The sequence below is a fragment of the Anopheles gambiae genome, chromosome 2 (assembly GCF_943734735.2).
Source record: "Anopheles gambiae chromosome 2, idAnoGambNW_F1_1, whole genome shotgun sequence".
Lineage (NCBI taxonomy): Eukaryota > Metazoa > Arthropoda > Insecta > Diptera > Culicidae > Anopheles > Anopheles gambiae.
In genome coordinates, this window is record NC_064601.1 from 59,337,343 (window position 1) to 59,358,788 (window position 21,446).

Here is a 21,446-nt window from a genome sequence, read left to right on the forward strand (position 1 = left end):
ATGTGATTGCAGTATTGACATGCATGACGTTGTGTAGCATTCGTTGGTCTCGCCTTTCTTAACAATATTCAAAAGTCATCGATGTTTTTTTTGATAAATTCTTTTAAACATGACCTACTCCACTCATTAAAACATGATTTTCTCGATTGAAACTTCATTGGAAAGGTTATTTTGGACCTTTGTGTTAAAACCGGCTCCGGAGCCGTTGGTGCGGAGCCGGCTCCGGAGCCGTGGGTGCGGAGCCGACTCCGGAGCCGGCTCCGAAATTGTCTGGAGCCGGTCGGAGCCGGCTCCGGCTTCGGAGCCGTTTTGCCCATCACTACTGCCTTGGAATCGGTTCGGATCGGTAGGTTCATGTTTTGGTCGAGTGCATTCCGTGCATTTGTCGCGTCACAGCGGTAGCCCGGCAGCACCAAAGTCAAGACAAAAACCTTCCCCGAGTGTGGACTGCTATGCTAAGTTCTTCTTCTTCTTCTTCTTATTTATATTATTGGCGTAAAAGCCTACGCGATCATGCCGGCCTTTTCAGGACTTGAGTACAACGTAGCCGGATAGTCACCTCTTGCTACGGCGGACGGTTCATACGCGGTTAGAACCCACGACGGGCATGCAGATGTGCGGAATGATGGGGGTGCCGCGGGCCCGCTCCTATCCAGTGTGCAATTTGCATACTGCCACACTGTCTCCTGCCCGGTGCATACGCAGCAGGCAGGGGGAAGGATGCACCTCCACCATAAAAAAAAAACACCGTCATGAACCAGCGGTGGATCTAACGGTAGGCGGACTAGGCGGTCACCGAACATCTCTAGTCTGTAGTATGCCGTATGTCTACAAGTATTAGCGACAAAGGCCCCCGGAAAGATGATCGTAGGGATCCCATGACCATCAACCTCCCTCCCTCCGCGGGCAATTTAAGTATACTGTTCAATCTTCCAACAGCTGTGTGCCAGTACCCCCTGCTCCCGGTCATGCGCAGCGGGAAAGGAAAGGTACGAATATGGTGGTGGGAAGGGAGGGAAGGGAGGGAAGGGAGGGAAGGGAGGGAAGGGAGGGAAGGGAGGGAAGGGAGGGAAGGGAGGGAAGGGAGGGAAGGGAGGGAAGGGAGGGAAGGGAGGGAAGGGAGGGAAGGGAGGGAAGGGAGGGAAGGGAGGGAAGGGAGGGAAGGGAGGGAAGGGAGGGAAGGGAGGGAAGGGAGGGAAGGGAGGGAATCTCTCAATGTAGGGTAGTTGTGATATCAATTTTCTTTCGGCGCCAAATGAAATGTCACGTTTGAATTCAAAGAATTTCAGAGATTGTATTGTTCACTAGATTCACTTCGTGTAGAACTTCTCATTGTTTGACAAAAAAAGCTTAACTGGTCGATATAGATTTGCACACACAAGATAAAACAATACTCATAGGAAACGTTTAAATACTCCATGACTCCATGACAAACTCTATAAAAAAAAACTTGTTTAGATGGAGGACAAAAACAACAACGTGTCAGTACCAACTGATTTGGCAAAAGAATGTATGATGTTACGCCGAATGGTAGCTCAGCTAAAGGTCCAGAACGATGTGATGAACAACAAGCTCGATGTTCTGAGCTCACAGATAAAACCCCATCGCCAACCTTTTGCACAGTGGAGTCCATTGAGGAGATGAATACCCTGGAGGAGAAACTGAAAACAAAAGAGTGCCGTGATGAATTTGTGCAATGGGTGAAACAAAATATTGTAGAAGGCGATTTTAAACAACGTGCTTGTGACGCTCTTCACTTAATACTAGGGCCTAACATTTTATTGCAATATTCGCGGAAAGGAAGAGCAAAAGTAGGAGATAAAATACCTTTGTGTAAATATAAAAATATAGTACTAGCTATACAAGAATTAGGAGGCAATTGCTCGGATAAAACATTAAAAGATTGGATGCAGCTAAAATTTAACCAAAGTGATAATTTAAAACGAAACAAATACATAAATAAGTCTAGTTGCCATAAGCCGAGATCAAGTAATGTGTAAATAGTAGAAGATAATTAGATTATAGTTCTTAAAATTAGTGGGAGCTCCATTATAATCTAGATGAACTATTTAATTAGAATTATAATATCAAAAAAGAATTCAAATGAAATAATACTCACTTATTAGAGTTGTGTAAAAGCATTATATAGAATTACGAAATAAATTGTAAACGAAGTAGCCGTGTAATCGAAGTAGACTTTAATATATGAAGGAACGATCGATTCATTTAGTTAGTCGCAAATCAACCATTGACGAGAACGGTCGCATAAAAGAGAAACTTGTTAAAAATAAAAAAAAACTTCCAAGGTATTCAAAAGAACAGAGTTCCTTTAGAATTAGCTCCGGAATTTGAATTAGTTCTTGAATTGAAAAAATAAGCTTTGGAATCGAAATCAGTCTGGGAATCTCCATGAGAATGGATCTTTTACAAGTAAATTTTGATTTTTTTGCGGTTATCAATGCGTAGATTGGACTCAAACGCCTATTTTTATGGCGATGCCGTAACTGACACCGTTTGGGAGCCGATTCCTATTCGAGAGCCGACGTCGATTCCAGAACCGATTCCGATTCTAGAGCCGATTTTGGAATCAATTCTGGAGCCGATTCCAGAATCGATTCGGAAACTGATTCCGGACCTACTATCCGCAATCGATTCCAGAAAAATGCGGAGCTGGCCTGAATCGATTCCGATAAAAATTTCATTTTTCCCATCACTAATCGAACGAATCCAAAAGTCGTATACCCGTTTCGCGTTCCGTAAATGTTTTGGTGCTGACTCCCCCCTCCCCTCAAATCGCTGTTCAATCCTAGGTCTGGAATACCTAGAATCACAGCGTGCGTCTTTTATCGCATCGATTCTCCTTCACCAAATAGACTGCCCGACCCTTCTTTCCTTATTAAATTTTTACGCTCCTCCTCCTAACACTCTCTTCGACTCGGACCATAGAAAACCATAGAAAGAAGACCCACTGAATCCGGTAACTATGATCCACTTTTGCAATGCATACGCTCTTGCAATATTTTTTCTCATTTGTTTGATTTAAATTGTTCATATGCCACGTTCCGCTATACATTTCCTATTTTTTCCTAATCCTTCCTAACCCCTTATTCCTCAGTTTTCCATCGCTTTTAGTTTATTAGAGATTGTTAAACCTTAGGTAGACAATAAACTATATTGAAAAAAAAAACTGATTAAAGGATGCGAATGAGGCTAATTGGCACAAAGTCTGTATAAAAAAACTAAATGGGTCAATCAAGTTCATTGCCAAACTGCTGATCAGGAACAGGGCGTCATTGCCAATGGTGGTTAGCCGCAAATTTGCAAATATGCAACCTCAATTCGCTTCAAAAATCACCAAAATGCAAAAGTTAGTTTGTATATTTTTGTCATCCCTTCTCTTTAGTATTCAAATACAGATTGCTACACGCGTAACAACAGTTGGCAAATTGGCCTCATTCGCCTCGGTCGCGTGTGTATAAGATGGTGTGGTTATGGGTGATAAATGATTGAGAGAAAGTAATATCTTTCTGTACATTGGATGTGGACAAATCTCACTGAATTGTTTGTTAATTTTCCAGAAAATGAGGATTAGAAACTGTTTGACACATTCATACATTTTCTCTTATTGTCGTTAAAACCAGCTTAAATTGAGTCAAGTTCATCCACAAAAATCAAGAACCATACATGAAAAAAAAAACTTATTTCCGCGATTGAAATAAAATATTTACCTAAACTCGTTTGATATTAGCTTCATTCCCATTGATTGGCATGGAAATCAAACGGCGTCATCAGAAACGACACGCTACGGAATTCACCAATATGGTACCAATAATATTACTTCAATTCCAGAATTAATCGATTCGCACATTGTCAATGTCACAGGCAAAACAAACATACAGCATATACATTGGCACCCACCTAAAGTCGAACACCTCATATTTTCACCTTTTATCTGGATTTGGGGCACCCAGGACAGTTCACTAGACCGCTTATCGAAAAACATTCTTCACACGTCTTTTCTGGACACTCCTTGGCTATGCACATGCAAAAAATCAGACTTCCGACTTTAGTCTTCAGTGTCCGACTTTAGGTAGCCGCCACTGTATATGATGTACAACTACGAATAAAGAGCCCCGTACATACGGGAATGACGGAATGACACGTGCAACTCAAAGGAAGGGAGGAGCGCCCAAAAAGGAAAGGAAAAGGCACCGGGGAGTATGAGTGTGGTAAAAAAAAATCCCATTTAAATTTGGTCCTGTACTTTTTTCTTGCCAGAAAAACTCCCGATGAAAAGCCAACCTTGCAAGCTATTTTATTTTTTATGAGCTAATAACTTATCTGGCATGGGAGTCATCGCGCGCTCTTGCAAAACGTAAATTGCATGGCGGGATTTAACCCCACGTGGCTTGAAACTGCGCACGACGTTCAGACGACGTCAAAAATATAAGAAATTGTTGGTTGGGTTCTAAAGGTACTGTTGTAGTTGTTGTCGTCGTTGGTGGAGTTGTAGTAGTTTCTGTTGCAGTTGAAGATGTGGTAGCTGCAGTTGTAGTGGATGTAGTAGTGATTCCTAAGGTAGTTGTTTTTGGAAAACAAGTTATGCCATGATAACACATCTTGTTCTTTGCTAATAGCGGAAAAGGACAGTAGCAGTAGTTCTCTCATGCATTTTTTGATATAGGCTGCTTTGTTTCTTGATTGTAAATTCCATTCTTTGCCATTTCTTGATGACGAATTCCAGGAAGGTCCGATGGAGTACTCTGAAACGAATAATTCCTACATTAGTCTGTCGTATTGCGTTTGGAATTGTAGTATTGTGATGGATCTGTCTTACGATATGGCTGTAATGCAGGCAGTGCCCCATTAGGCTGGTGACCTTGTTTAGGATCGACGTAATGTGATTGATAATCACGAGCATTTTGCTGAGGACAGAGCTGTTTCTCATAAGTTTGCTGCACTAGCGGTCCTGGTTGCGGAGGACTTAAATATCTTTTTTTGCGTAAATTTCGCACATTTGAGTTGGGATCAGTTGAAGTTACGGCTTTACTTTCAGCCACTTTATTTGAACATGTTGCACTACTTTTTTCACATTCGATTTGGCTGTCTGTAAGCAATCTGTTCACCAAAGAAAACATTAGTAGCAAAAAGATCACAGCAGCACAACAAGTAACACCCCAGCCACCAAGAGCGTCTAAGAAAAACTCATATTTACAAGCATGCGACATGCCTTTATAATAATACTCAACCCCTCGCCATACTGTTCTTGTATCGTTTCAGACGTGTCGACTAAATATGGAAGCAATGTTTTAATAGACAATGTTATTCTTGTCCTTGTCATACTGCACTTGTTGTTTACGTACGTTTACGTATGTTATACGTATTGTCATAGTTGTATCTATTGCTCGTTCAATACAAAGTATAACGATCTAGTTTTGAATAAAATGATGTCTTTTTTGAGATGTCGATTTAACAGTATGTTTAGAATGTTGTTACAAACATCGACCCATCTAAAACATAACTCTCATCGTGAAGTTTTTTCACTGTTTACATGTTATTTAATCATGTTTGTAATGTTTATTTAACATTTTCCCCAGTGCAGACAAAGTATGATAAACTTCCATTATAGAAACTTGATCGATACTCCGAAAGATTATCTATCGGATGGCATAACAATTTTAAAAGCACTGACGGCCGCCGTGGTGTAATTGTGAATAAAAATTATGGTTGAGTTGATAAAGCCGTTGAAAGGAAAAGCTGCATATAATATGCGCGTAAAGAACGGAATACAAACTTCACACCGTCATAATAACTGGTATACGTTGAGGATGCATCGGAACGCGAGCAACGATAACACTGCGGTAGCTGTTGGTTCTATCGATAGCGTGTAACTGGATCATGACACTCCCTTCTGCACTGGTCAAATGCAGCACGTGCTTCATGCCAAGTGGCACGTGGAACACTTGTTCGAATAAAAGAAACGGTGTAGTTTAACACAAGTTGTATCAACCGAAGGCACGTTTGTTTAGTTAGTCTAGACATTGTATAGGACCCTGGTTTTTTCAACGCAGTATGCACCTGTTGGGACAGGTTTGTGTGTGTGTGTGTGTGTGTGTGTGTGTGTGTGTGTGTGTGTGTGTGTGTGTGTGTGTGTGTGTGTGTGTGTGTGTGTGTGTGTGTGTGTGTGTGTGTGTGTGTGTGTGTGTGTGTGTGTGTGTGTGTGTGTGTGTGTGTGTGTGTGTGTGTGTGTGTGTGTGTGTGTGTGTGTGTGTGTGTGTGTGTGTGTGTGTGTGTGTGTGTGTGTGTGTGTGTGTGTGTGTGTGTGTGTGTGTGTGTGTTTGTGTGTGAGTTTGCGCGCGCGTGTTTGTGTGTGTGCGTGCGTTTGGAAACCCCAAAACTATTTGATTCTGATGGGTACATTTTCATCCGCTGCGGCTACAAAGTCCATGCATTTTCGATCTCGCTACCTGAGAGACAACACAACCATTGGCATTGGCATCTTTGCGATCGGCTCTGCTGTCGGGGGTATTAAAAAGATACACGATCTAAGCAAACGTGAGTGTGACATGTTGCACATTTATTTCTAATTTAGCTATCGGACGCAAGTGGAAACACCATTTTGAATTAAATCCATACAAAAGAGGATCCTGGATTTGTTTATTACGGTGCGCGTATGGTGCTGCACCTGTCCGCCCAGAATCTGATGGCTTGTTGGTTAGTTATCATGACGCCGATTGACCGGCAATGCCTTGGAATAGGTTCGGATCTGTAGGTTCATGTTTTGGTCGAGTGCATTCCGTGCATTTGTCGCGCCACAGCAGTAGACCCGGCAGCAACAAAGTCAAAACAAAAACCTTCCCCGAGTGTGGACTGCTATGCTACGTTCTTCTTCTTATTATTATTATTGGCGTAATGGCCTACGCGGTCATGCCGGCCTTTTCAGGACTTGAGTACCACGTAGCCGGATAGTCACCTCTTGCTACGGCGGACGGTTCATACGCGATTAGAACCCACGACGGGCATGCAGATGTGCGGAATGTTGGCGTTGCCGCGCGACCGCTCCTATCCAGCGGGTAACTTGCATTCTGCCACATTATCTCCTGCTCGATGCATACGCTGCAGGCAGGGGGACGGATGCACCTCCACGATAAAAAATAACACCGTCATGAACCAGCGGCGGACCTAACGGTAGGTGGACTAGGCGGTCGCCGATGATCTCTAGTCTGTAGTATGCCGTATGTCTACAATTGGACAGAGTATTAGCGATAAGGGCCCCCGGAAAGAAGGTCGTTAGGGCTTTGTGGCTGGAGAACCATTGGCACCTCCCCTTCCCCCATGGCGACTACAATTTTAGGGCCTGTGACCGATGATCGTAGGGGTCCCATGGGCACCCCCCCCCCCTCCCCACCATCCGCCGGCAATTTAAGTATACCGTTCAATCTTCCAACAGCTGTGTGTCAGTACCCCCTCCTCCCTGTCATCAGTTACCATTGACAGGGGCCTCAATTCGTCTTTCCGCCTTTCATGAACAAAAGAAAGGAAGGCTTGACCGATGGATCATAACATTCCGGAAGAAAACACATTTGGCGACAGTTTTGCATACACACGCACAACCATGCGCAGGATGCTTAGCATATCTATGTAATCCACAACAGACGAAAGCAAAAGCTTAGTGTTAGAAACGTGTTAGAGCGAATTAGGGTTCTGCGCGTTGCACAGCAAACCCTCCATCGTGCGCTAGCGATTCCGTAGTCATTTTTACATTGCATCGATTAAACTCATTGCGCTTGTTTGGTTTGATTTGTAAAAATGCAACTTCATCGCCGCAATGTTTGTTAACGGCATTTTTAGGCGCCACAACAGCTCGCGAGCATTGACCACACGCGAGAAAGAGATGGCGCTATGGAGAGAAAAAGCACGGACGACGGCTGACAGCGATTGGCCGTCTGACGCACTAACCAAGGTGGATTTAAGAAGATCAGGTGGTGGAATATAGAGCATTTTGACGTTTTGCGAGTTGACGTAAGGTCCCCAGATTTGGGGTTTGTTTACGTTGGGGTTTGTTTACATTTGATTTTGCAGTTGTTCCAGTTTTCATCGCAGGAAGCAGGAAGTTAAAAGTGTTTTCGTCATGCCTTGTAGCTGTTCAGTGATTTATTGCAATAATGGCCCATCTAAGGTCAAAAAGCTTGAATTGAATATCAAATTTCATAAATTTCCTCCCGGCGGAGATTTAAGAACAAAGTGGATACAGTTTTGCGGACGCGAATCGGATTGGGAACCTTGTAACCGAGCTGTGATTTGTTCGCTTCATTTTAATGAGGAAGATTACCAAATGTTACCTCGCAATTCTACAGAAACAAACCCTTATAGACTTTATCCACATGGTAGGTTCAGAGTAGTAATAGTAGTAGGTTTAGTTTGATTAAACAATAAATGTACTACACATATTATAATTGACATAACATTGGATTCGCAATGTGTTTCCTGTGTAATCGATTGTATTACTGTTGTAGAGCTGAGTTAAAATATGTTCTTTGTCGGTAGTAAATGTATGTTTTGGGGAAAAAGAACTGAAAAAAACGAAACATATGGTTTGGCCTGTTCAAAATAGTAAATGTTTTATTTGTAGTCTAAAATGTAATCAACTTTAACGAATCTGGACGGCACGAAGGCGTCGGAGGATACCGCAATGAAAAAAGGACGTTGATTGTTCTAAACAATTTTTTCATTAATTGTGATACCGCTAAAATAACAAAAACATGTTTGATTTATTTAAACTTATATTTCAGTGGTTCCGTCCAAAACAGGCATTTCAACTACTGAAAGAGAATTAGGGGAAAATGAACAAAATACAGATGTTTATGTTGAAGAAAGTAGGAATGAAAATGTTACCCAAATAGAACCAGTGAATAATGTAGAAAGTCCCATGATAGTTGTTAGATCGAGCGATTTAGTAGATGCAGGAAAATCGCAGGAATCATTACAGGAGTTGCGTAAGGCAAACCATGTACTGAAAGAAAAACTGAACGATTGTTATAAAGAACTCAATGCGTTGAAAATCGAAAACAAAACATTAAAGAAGGAGCTTGAAAAAAACAAAAGAAGGAGTATAGAACCGGTAGAGTTCGTTGCCAAAATAAAAAATATTTTCAAAGGGACTCTTTCCAGCAATCAAATAGACCTGATCATGAAGGAAAAGAAGCGTGTGCAATGGACAATTGAAGAAATAAGCTCTGCACTGACGTTGCGTTATTTCGGAAAACGAGCCTATCGGTACATAGCAATAGACTTACACTATCCCTTGCCAGCTTTATCCACACTTCAAAAATATGCCAGAAAAATAAACCTCAAGCAAGGCGTATTGGTCGATGTTCTTGTTTTTATTGGCAATTTTTCAAGTGGATTGCCCAGACAAGATCGTGAATGTATTCTAAGTTTTGATGAAATGAAGGTGCAAAGGGTTTTAGAATATGATCAATCAACGGATGAAATTTTAGGACCACATGATTATATACAAGTGGTAATGGCCAGAGGCTTATTTAGACAGTGGAAACAGCCTGTTTTCATCGGATTCGACACGAAAATGACTAAAGAAATAATGGTAGATTTAATTCAAAAACTTAACGAGAAAGGAGTCGCAGCGATTGTTAGTGATAACTGTTCTGCGAATATTGGTTGTTGGAAACAGCTGGGCGCCCATGACTATTTCAATCCCCATTTCGAGCATCCAATAACGAAAAAAAATGTTTATATAATACCTGATGCTCCACATCTCTTAAAATTAATAAGAAACTGGTTGATTGATCATGGTTTCAGATATAAAGATAAAAATATTACGATTGAACCATTGCGCCTCTTAGTAGATGCTAGGCTAGGATCAGAATATACTCCATTATTTAAACTAAGTTCTAAACACTTGAATATGTCTAGTCACGAACGGCAGAATGTAAGCTTAGCAGCGCAATTATTATCGAGGACTACAGCAACAACTTTAAGGCGTTATTCAAATAACGATGATGCGAAACATTTAGCTGAGTTTATAGAAAAAGTAGACCTTTGGTTTAGTGTTTCAAACTCATATTCGCCAAAAGCTAGTTTGGATTATAAGAAATCCTTTATTTGTTCTGAAGATCAGGTGAAAGCATTAGATGATATGTTTGAAATGGTCGATAACATGAGAGTGATAGGTAAAAATAACCATCAAACATTTCAAAAATCAATCCTCATGCAAATAACTTCAATTAAAAAAATATTCGGAGATATGGTACAGAAGCATTCAATCAAGTACATTTCAACGAACAAGGTAATATTTTCGTCAAAAATGTTAAATGATATCAATGTTTTACTGTTATATTTATTTTTCTCTTTCAGCTAAACCAAGATGTATTAGAAAACTTTTTTTCTAAATTAAGACAACGTGGGGGTGTCTATGACCATCCTTCACCATTGGCTTGCCTATATAGAATAAGAAATATTATATTAGGCAAGTCTCCATCCGTCCTATTAAACCAAACTCACATAGCAACCAAAGACAATGACGATGAGCAACAGATACCTGAAACAGACTCACATACTCACAGAAATGACCACCGCAATGAACACTTCGTGTCTGCTATCATGTATTCAAGAGCAAATATTGAACCATCTTTGCCAGACATGAACGTTGTAGAAAAGGATACAAATTTGTTTTATGATATGAATGATAATAGTAGTACCGATAGCAGCACAATAACAGAGTTTAATGAACAAGAGGAAGATGGATTTGAGTATGTTGTTGGATTCCTTGGTAGAAAATTTAAAGATAATTTTCCAGATCTATACTTAGGATGTTATACATTTGAAAACGATACCGAGCATAGTTATTCTAATCCTCCTTCTTTTGTTCAGCTTCTGTCTGTTGGAGGTTTATTCCAACCATCTATAACATTTTTGGATGTATGCCGTGAAATGGAAACCATTTTTTTAAAAACGCATAAGAATGGACAGTTTTCAAACAAAAAAAGTATAGTAAGAATATTAACCAATAAGATAAGTAGGAAATTGCCTGAACTGCCATTAGAAATTGTAAAAGCCTTCTCAAAACAGCGAATTATTATACGTATGCGCTACATTAATTTAAAAAATAAAGAGGAGTTAAACAAAAGGCAGGCATTGAAAAGGAAAGCACACGATGAGAATAGAAAGGGAGCTAAAAAAATGAGGAAAATTGTAAATTAGGGTATTTATGTTAATCATATAGTGCAATTTGTAAATAAGCCTGGCGTTCGACCGAATTTTTATATCAAATTTAATTATATCTATTGCCAATTAAACATGTTTTTCAAACGTAATAAAAATCCCTAAAACTTAATATAAACGAAAAAAATCCCAGTATGCGGGTCAAAAAGTTTGCAATATGGAATATCAATAATTATAATCAAAGATATCGCCAATCTATGTTGAGATTTAACACTCTTTTCCACTAATTTTGTTCACTACATTGTCAAATTCAATCAAGTGAAATGCAACTGCACTGATTATAACATATGTTCTTGGACAAACGACTTAAACGATCCTAGTAGGATATTAAAAAAAAAAAAATTTAAAATAAATCAACCTAGAGTAAACACAAGCGAAAACGGCGAGCGACCCTCAATGAACATATTATGTCCGAAAGTAAAACAATACGTTCGATGCTACATGTTCCTAAACATAAACATAATGCTCTCTATTGTTATTGAATATTCTAATTAATAAAATTATACCAAACATGTTCAACAATTAATGGCAAACATACTGCCCAAATGTAATTGTTAATTGTTAGCAATCAATTTACCAATATTAAATCAATCATACTGAGCGGGCTTGAATATCATCCAAGCCTCGTTCACCCGGTTAAGATGGCCTCCACCTCAGGTTCGTAGAAATGGTTATATAATGTCCGGTTCCGCCTGTCGTTTCTTTCTAACTAGTCTTTCTAGCAATAGGTCTGCGGATTTATCTTATTATTTTGTATGCTTGGTATGTCTTGGATTGGCTTTCAGACGACCCTGTGCCCTATTGATGGGTGTTTCGGAGCGCACTAACGGCTCCGGAGCCGGCTCCACATCCACGGCTTCGCTTCAACGGCTCCTGAGCCTTAGGTGAGGAGCCGGTTCCGGAGCTATTGGTGACGAGCCAGCTCCGGAGCCGTTGAAGCGGGGCCGTTGGTGCAGAGCCGGCTCAGAAATTGTTTGGAGCCGACCTGAGCCGTCTCCGACTTCGGAGCCGTTTTACCCATCACTACTGTGCACAATACTCCATTGACTCCGCTATCCTCATTGATGCCCTTAATGCTCTTATCCTTGGCACTTTGATTGTATGTTCTATTATGATACTACCGCTATTCTAATCTGTTTTTTTGCATTACATCAGCGCAAGGATACGATCCAACACGCTATTAGCAACTTCATTCGTCATTTCATATCTCTCTTTTGGTCATTTTTTCATATCGAGGGTAGTTGCACAACTACTTGCTCGAAATCTTCTGGGGCCGAGGGGAGCCGTCGGAATCGTCGAAAAGTTCCAGCCGTCCAGAGTCGGCACCGGCTATCGTTGGTTTTATATAGCTGGAATCGAAGTCAGAGTAGGAATGTTTGGAAGCGGCCGTGAATGCAATTCTGGCAACCCATTACAATTCCAAATACGTAATGTATGAACATAGTTCGCGAACATTTCTCAGGGCTACAATACACTGTTCTAACCTAAAAATACAATAAAAAGCTTGTAGCCGATCGCAAATCTATCAGTAAAAGATTCATTTTTCTTTTCATCTGTGTGCGAAGTTCATTGCTTTCCCGGATGGGAAATAATGTTGAAGTGCAGGAGTAGAATCAGGTTACGGAAGTATCCGTCGTTTTCACTACAGTATGCATGACGAAAACACAGCCTGTATACGTATGAACTATCCTAAAAAATACAGAAATCTAGAGGAGAAATGCAAAAAGATTATTAGATGATAATAATGTGCTCATCTATGAAATGTAATACGGTTAGGAAATACAGCGCTTCAATGGTGTTTTGTTGAACAATGGGGATGTCCATTTTGATTGCAGCCGGCAACTGAAGGTCATATATCCTACATAATAAACAAGAATCCATTTTGATTCTGGCCGAAAATGAGCACTGTGCCACAACAGAACAAATGTTAATGCTTTTAAATAACACACATAAAGACAAATACATAATATATATATGTATATATATGTAAAATAATATGAACGCAGCTCGTGTATCTATCACTGTTTATGGACGATGATTTTTGCAGCCGGCACGAGCGTTGTTTACATTCATGTGTAAAATGACATAAGGTCTCTCCAAGATGGCGACCCCCTAAAACCGCCAATCTACCACCTGATCTTCTTAACACTTTAAGCGCCGCGTCATATGAAATCGCACGACGGCTTTGTTAACCGCTCAGCTCTGTAGCTGGCGCTCACCAATTCTCTTGATAACGAATGAGGTAGAAAAGAGAGAACGAGAACGACATGTGCTACGCCGCTTATCGAAATGAAACAAAAGAGTGATAATAGTCGCACGAACAATTGTCGCTCTCATCGCTCTCTTGTCATGCGCTACGTGCTCACTCGCAAACTGTGACGTCAGACCGGCGGTCAAAGTGTTAAATCCACCTTGGCACTAACACATCCAAACCTTCGGCAGCGCGCTCAGGCGAGGGGAATGAGGCGGAGCCAGGGACGGGTAGCTCGACGAGCTGCTTGACAAATTTGCCGTTGGAGGGAAAAAGATGGCATGATAAAATTCTCAGAACTCCATGATTTCTTCCGTCGCTTTGCGCAGCGGGCGGCAGCAACAAAGTCAAGACAAACTCTTACCCGGGTGTGGACTGCTATGCTAAGTTCTTTTTATTATTATTGGCGTAATAGCCAACGCGATCATGCCGGCCTTTTCAGGACTTGAGTACCACGTAGCCGGAGCCGGTGACTAACCCCTTGCTACGGCAGATGGTTCATACGCGATTAGAACCCACGACGGGCATGCAGATGTGCGGAATGATGGCGGTACCGCGGGCCCGCTCCTATCCAGTGTGCAATTTGCATACTGCCACACTGTCTCTTGCCCGGTGCATACGCAGCAGGCAGGGGGAAGGATGCATCTCCACCATAAAAAAAAACACCGTCATGAACCAGCGGTGGATCTAACGATAGGCGGACTAGGCGGTCACCGAACATCTCTAGTCTTTGATATGCCGTATGTCTACAAGTATTAGCGACAAAGGCCCCCGGAAAGATGATCGTAGGGATCCCATGACCACCCCCCTCCCTCCCCGCTGGCAATTTAAGTATACTGTTCAATCTTCCAACAGCTGTGTGCCAGTACCCCCTGCTCCAGGTCATGCGCAGCGGGAAAGGAAAGGTACGAATATGGAGGTGGGAAAGGAGGGAAGGGAGGGAAGGGAGGGAAGGGAGGGAAGGGAGGGAAGGGAGGGAAGGGAGGGAAGGGAGGGAAGGGAGGGAAGGGAGGGAAGGGAGGGAAGGGAGGGAAGGGAGGGAAGGGAGGGAAGGGAGGGAAGGGAGGGAAAGGAGGGAAGGGAGGGAAGGGAGGGAAGGGAGGGAAGGGAGGGAAGGGAGGGAAGGGAGGGAAGGGAGGGAAGGGAGGGAAGGGAGGGAAGGGAGGGAAGGGAGGGAAGGGATAGTTGATGAAAATCAGCGCCGGGCTGAACGTGTAAATGCGAATTAGGGTTCTACGCACAAACCCAGCAACGTGAGCTAGCGATTCCGTAGTCATTTTTACATTGCAGCGTTAAACTCATTACGCTTTTTTGGTTTAAACGAGAGAAGCATTATTTCGCGTCAACCTGCTCTTAGTAGTTTCATCATTCAGTTCCATCGGTTCTATTTTACTATTCCCTGGTTCTATTTTATATGAATTAGGTTTGTTGATAGCTAATGATTGTGTTTTGGTTATTTTATTGTTTGAAAAATCATTTGCCTTAAATTACCCAGTTCCTGTATCGAAGTTTCTATTGTTTTCGTTAGACGTGAATGTGCACAAGAAAGCATGCGCTTCCTCGATGCTTTTGGACGAGCGGCTTGTGCATAGCCAAAATAGGGCTTGCGTAATCCGCTTATGCATGCTGCTAAACTATACTCATCTATAAAATCATTAATTACCTCCCATTGAGCGCTGTATTTTGCTCTGTTTAGTGTTCCTCTGTTTACCAACACTATCTGTTTTTTTATAATATTCGTCAACACTTCCTTCCATACGGTTATGCCATAATTGACAATTATAAGATGACGGTTCTTTTTTGTCTCCTAGAGCGTCTATTAAAATAGCTTTAACTTCACTTAAATTAGAAGGAGTGCCATTAACACACAATTTGTCTTTTGCATGACCTTCTATTTTATTGAGTACTGCAGTGAAATAAATTCGAAAAGTATTTGATGGCACAATACTTTCAAATATTTTTAATGTTTCCTCAGCTGTATTTAATCAACACGTTAATTGTTTTTTATTCCCGTTAAATGATGGTAACATTTTAATGGGATCGGGTATTTTAAACATACTTCCAAAATCAGTTGACGCTGTTGGTTGAGTTGCAATTTCTACACTTTGTTCGGGCACATAAACCGTGTTATTTAAACGTTTTTCGTGCTGGGTTATTTTTTCTGTCATATGAGGCCTGATTATTCTTCTTCTTCTTTGGGTGATGGGGTTTGTCCTCCTATGATGTTGTGGGACATCATAATCAGAGGTTGACCATCTTGATTGTTAGAGAGACCTTGCAGTCTATTTCTCTTTATTTTTTTTTTTATTTTTTTTTCTCTTCTTTCAGTATTTGGTTGTCACATCGTTTATTTCACGGAGTTTGATACTCAGATTGTTTTGTGTTGTCTGTTGGGTGTTGTTTTTGTGTCCGTTTTTTTGAATTTGGTGTGTATGTGTGTGTGGGTAACTATACTGGGTTTTGAAAACAAAATTCAGTTAGTTTCCATCTGTTTGTGTTGTTCCATTTATTTCTCTAATTAATTATAGTTATCTATGCTATTATTTTTTTTTCTCTTGTTTGTTTGTTTGTTTGTTTTTTTTTTTTGAGGTTTTAGGGAGATTTTTTTTTCTTTAAATGATCTTCCATTGCAGGAAGAGATAAAAGATGTTTCTCCTTTTCCTCTCATTCTTTTCATATTTCTATGTGATTTTGTTTTATGAAATTTATAATTTGCCTTATTGTTTTTCCAGAGGGTTCTCTCCATGTTTTTCGGAAATCTTCAAATTTTGTTCTATTGTTATTGTTATTGTTATTATTATTGTATTTAGGACAGTCAAAGATCATGTGCCATCCTGTATTTGATTTTCTGCAATTTTCACATTCACCTTTTTGGGTTATTTTCATTTTGGCTAGCCAGTAATCTGAATAGTCATGCCCGGATAATATTCTGTTCATTATTTTTATTTGTTTCCCGCTAATTTTTATGTTTTTGTGCCAAATTTCAGTTTTGAATTCAGTTTGAAAATTAAGGAATTTCTGTCCTTTAGTAATGGACTCATTTGTGTACCATTCTGTAGCCTGTTTTTCCATTTCCTTACGGTACAAATCTTTGGCATCAGTAAACCTTATTTTATTGTCTAATTCTATACTTGTTAGGCATCCTTTATTCGCTAATTCGTCTGCGACTTCGTTTCCGTTTATACCTACGTGCGACGGTATCCAAACAATTTGTGTGTTAGTGCTGGTGCATCTTTGTAATATGTTATATATAATTCCTTCTATTTGTGGTTCTTTTTGTGCTTTTTTTAGGATGTTGCATGAGGTCAGGCTATCAGTATATAGGATTATGTTTTTCATCTTATATTTTTTAGCTATCTCCAGAGCTTTTTCGATGGCTATCAGTTCTATTGTTGCTATTGATGCTATGTTTTTAATTTTATATTCTTTGTATATGTTATGTTTTCTATCTTTTATGTAAATTCCTATTCCCGCCTGATTATCTTTTAAGCTACCATCCGTAAAAATTGTTGGTCCATTATTGTTGTAGTTTTTCATCTTTTCTAAGGTTATTGATTTAATCGTCTCTTTATTTTTGTTTGCTTTGGTACCTATTTCTTTATTAAGTGTTGTGTCTATGTTTATTTTTGTTGCAATGTTGTTCATTTGGCTAATGGATAGATGTTTTAAAATTTTGTAGTCTTCTTCATATATTTTCTCTTGGTATGATTTTGACTTATTATTGTAGTTATTATCTTTTATCTTATTTATTTGTTTTCTTAATATGTGTGAATATACTATTATTTTTGCTAGTTCTTTACGTGCTATGAATTTAGATCTGAATTGGAATGGGATCTCGGCTGCAATAGCGTGCAAGGTGTTGATGGGTGTCGTTTTTGTGCATCCTGTAGCTTTGCGTATCGCTTGGTTAATTGTTGTATTTATTTTTTTCCTATTGCTTTTGTTGCTATTGTTTAAGTATGATGAGCCCGTTTCAAATATGCTTCGCATAGTTGACCTGTATACTATTAGAGCTTTTTGTGGGTCTAGATTGTTATTTTTTGCGCATAGTATTTTTAAAATGTTTAGTCTATCTATGGCTTTATTTCTCAGGTATTCTATGTGTTTATGAAATTTAAGCTTATTGTCTATTATGGTGCCGAGGTATTTGTATGTGTTGGTTATTTCTATTTGTGTGTTTCGTATGTTGAGGTTGAAATTTTGGTTTTTATTGTTAAATATCATATATTTAGTTTTGTCCGTGTTTATGGGGAGATTTAGTTCTTCTATTTCGTTTATGAATGAATTTAAAGATGTTTGAAGATTGGTCTTCAATTCGTTTTGGTCCTTTCCTCTGGCAATTATCACAAAGTCATCTGCATATTGTATTAATTTTGTGTTTTCATTTGTTACTTTATTGTGTATATCTTTGGTATATAGATTGAATAGAGTTGGGGACATTACATCTCCCTGGGGTAATCCGTTAGTGACTAGCATTTTGATCTTTGTGTTACTTTCTATCTCTACTGTTCTATTTTTAAGGAAGTTAGTAACCCATAGAGTTATTTGGTTTGGTGTGTTAGCGTTAATTAATTTTTGTATCAGTGTTTTGGTTTTGACTTTGTTATATGCCTTTTCTAAATCTATAAATATTGCCCCGGTCATGTTATTTTTCCTTTTGTTTTGGTATACTTGATTTGTTAGGTAATTTATGCATTGATTTATTGTTTTGTGTTTTCTAAATCCAAAAGAGGTTTCTGGTAGAATCTTTCTTAATTCTATGTGTCTATTTAGTTTGAGGAGTACTGCAGAGTTTAGAATTTTTGTAGGAGTCGGAATGAGTGCGATTGGTCTGTAATTGTTTATATTGTTTGGATCTTTTTCTGGTTTTGGTATGGCTATAATTTTGATTTGTTTTAGATTTTTGTGTATTTTTCCTTTCATCCACATATTGTTTGCATCTTTTATGATGATCTTGAGTGTTTCTTCGTTTATGCTACGAAGCATTTCGTAAGTTATTTTGTCTATTCCTGGTGCTGTATTTTTCTTGTTTTTTAGTAATTCCGTCCATATTTCCTTATTAATTAATTCCATGTCTATTTGGGTTGCATTGTTTGTATCTGTTCTAAATTTGGATAATTTATTTTTTTCGAAGTTTAAATCTAAAAAGTCTTTGGCTATTTTATTATCATTGTGTATAATGTTCGATTCTTTGGCATGATTTTTGTTATTGTTAATGTTGTATACTAAGTCCCATAGTTCTTTGGTATTAGTTTGGGAGTTTATACTATCTAGAGTGTGGTAAAATAGTTCTCTTTTATGTTTTTTTATTTTGTAAATCAGGATAGCTGTTCTTTTATTGCATTCCATTGAGTTTTTTATAGTGCGTGAATTATTAAAGGAAGTTCTGGCTATGTTTCGATTCTTAAAGGCAGTTTTTAATTCTTCATTCCACCATACTTTTAGTTTATGTTTTGTTCGGTGAGTATTATTTTTAGTTATCTGTTTGATTTTATTGATGCATTGTTTTATTGTGTTAATTTTTGTGTGATCTAGTTCATTTATTTGTTTATATGTTTTATTTTTATTTATAACGAATGTGGGTGAGCAGCTGTTTTTAATTTTTAGGGTAATTTTTATTACTTTGTGGTTGCTGCCTCCTATATGATAGTCTGTGATTTGTTTGTTTGTTTCTAGGAATATATCTTTTGATATTATTGATAGGTCTATTGAAGTTTTTCTTTTGTTTTTGTCTGTTGGAATGCATGTGTATGTATTGTTATGTAGGATTATTAATTCTGAATTTTCAAATTCTTCCAGGATGATTTCACCTTTTTTATCGGTTTTATCATCTCCCCAATATCTGTGGTGCGCATTGAAATCACCCACTATTAAAACTTTTTCCATGTCTTTGGTATTGTGTATTATTTGGGCTATTGTATTTTTTATCTCTATATTGCTTGCCTGTGGTGCTATGTATATTGATATAATAGTCATTTTTGTTTTGAGTGTTACTATTGCTGTGGTTTGAATTGTTTCTACTTGATTTGTGATGTTGATTTCTTTGTATTTTATTCCTTTTCTTATAAGGATACAGCTTCCTCCATAGCCATCTGACCTATCTGTTTTAATGGTGTTGTACCCTGGTATTTTAATATTCTTATTTTTTTTGGTCCATGTCTCTTGTAGGCATATTCCATGAATGTCTTGTGTTTGCGTGAGATGTTTAAGTTCTTCTTTGTTTTTTCTCAGTGATTGTATGTTTGTTTGGATAATATTGAAAAAAATCATTTTTCCTGCTCACACCTTGTCAAATCAAATTATTAATTATTTGGTGGGGTTAACTCTTCTGCTGCATTTAAGTATCTAGAATTTTCAGTGTCACTTTGGTATACTTCTGATTCACTCAGATATACCTCTGTGTCACTGAAATTTATTGTTTCGCTTCTTGTTCTTTTTCTTATTGTTTGTTCATTTTCTTGGTAGTTGTTTGTTATGTAATTTTCATTTTCTGTGTTATTTTCTGTTCTGTTTACAATGTATTTTGTTGTTATGTGATCCGTTTCGTTTTGTTCGATCGATTGTATTGATTTTTGGTTCTTTGGAGTCTCTGTTACTTTTTCTATGATTATTCTTTGGTTGTTTTGTTCTTCTTCGTTTTCTGGTTCTGGTTGGTTGTTAGTTGTTGTGTTGGTATGTTCCCTATTATTTCTAGCTATTGTATTCGCGAAAGTTTCTTTTAGGTACGTCCTAGGAATTGCAGGCACTGCGTCTCTGCGTATTTTTCGAGCCTCTCTGAGTGTGATTCTGTTTATAGTTTGTATTCTTTTTATTTCGTATTCATCTTTAAATATCGGGCACTCTTTGTCTAGGGTAGAGTGGTTGCCTCCACATTCTGCACATTTGGGGGGATTGTTACATGTCTCGTGAAAATTTTCGTTGCACTTGGCACATTTTTTTTCCCTAAAACATTTCGCTTTAATGTGACCGAGTCGCATGCATTTCATGCATCTCATTGGTAGAGGGATGTATAATTCCACTTTTTCCTTAAAATATCCTATGTGTATATCCTTGGGTGGTTTAGTTTTTTCGAATGTTATGATGGCTGTTCTTGTATTAGCAAGTTCACCATTAAAGTTTTTCCTTTTGAAAATATATACGTCTGACACATGATCGTTGATTAATCCCTCTTTCAATTCATTTTCCGTCATAAATTTGAAGGCATCACATCTCACTATACCCTTGCAAGAATTAAGGGTTTTGTGTTCTTCTACTTTTACTTGTATTTCCGTTTTTCCCCAACTAAGCTTTATTTTTTTTAATTTTTCTGCATCTTTTCTGTTTTTCACCTTGATGAGAATCTTCCCATCTCTAAGTAATGTAGTTTGCAATGGCGCATTTCCAATTGCGTTTTCTGTTGCCTTTGCAAAGAGAAAAGGGTTGTATGTGGCTAAGCTTTTGCCTTTTGTTACACTTTCCACGATTAAGAAGATTTCTTCCGGTTCATATGAATCGTTTATAATAATTCGCTCACCTCTGTTATTTTTTTTCCGTTTTTTTGTTTTACCGGAATTCTCACCAAGGATTCCATAGTAGGATCCGAAAATCCTACTCCCCCCGGGGGGATCCCCCCCCATCTTCGTCACTTATGTTCTTTCTTACCACCTTATTTTCTGTATATTTAATATTTTCGAAATTTTGGAACTGTGTGTAATTTGTGTAGTGTTTAAATGTTCGTGTATATTTGTGTCACTTCGTATCAAACTCACTGTGAGAAAAAGAGATGATCCTTCAACCACTGTTAGAATGAGACTGATTATTAAACACAAACGGAAATGACACAAGACAAGTGCGCCAAGACAAACGGAAAATAGGTATGCATTTTGAAACCGTTCTTGTGACAGACAAGTTTCGTTAAATTATTTCTTTCGTTAAAGCTGTGTCGATGTGTCAAAATGTTCAAAATCAAAACAAA

The 21,446-nt window shown here is 38.7% G+C and overlaps 1 long non-coding RNA gene across 1 annotated transcript; it reads right to left on the minus strand.

Moving 5' to 3' along the window:
• Positions 1–1,274: 1,274 nt before the first annotated feature.
• LOC133392111 (uncharacterized) lies at positions 1,275–6,521 on the minus strand. Its single transcript, XR_009765459.1, has 2 exons — positions 4,838–6,521; positions 1,275–4,763 (listed from the first exon to the last, which is right to left on the minus strand). It is a non-coding gene; the product is annotated as an uncharacterized LOC133392111 (long non-coding RNA).
• Positions 6,522–21,446: the final 14,925 nt, after the last annotated feature.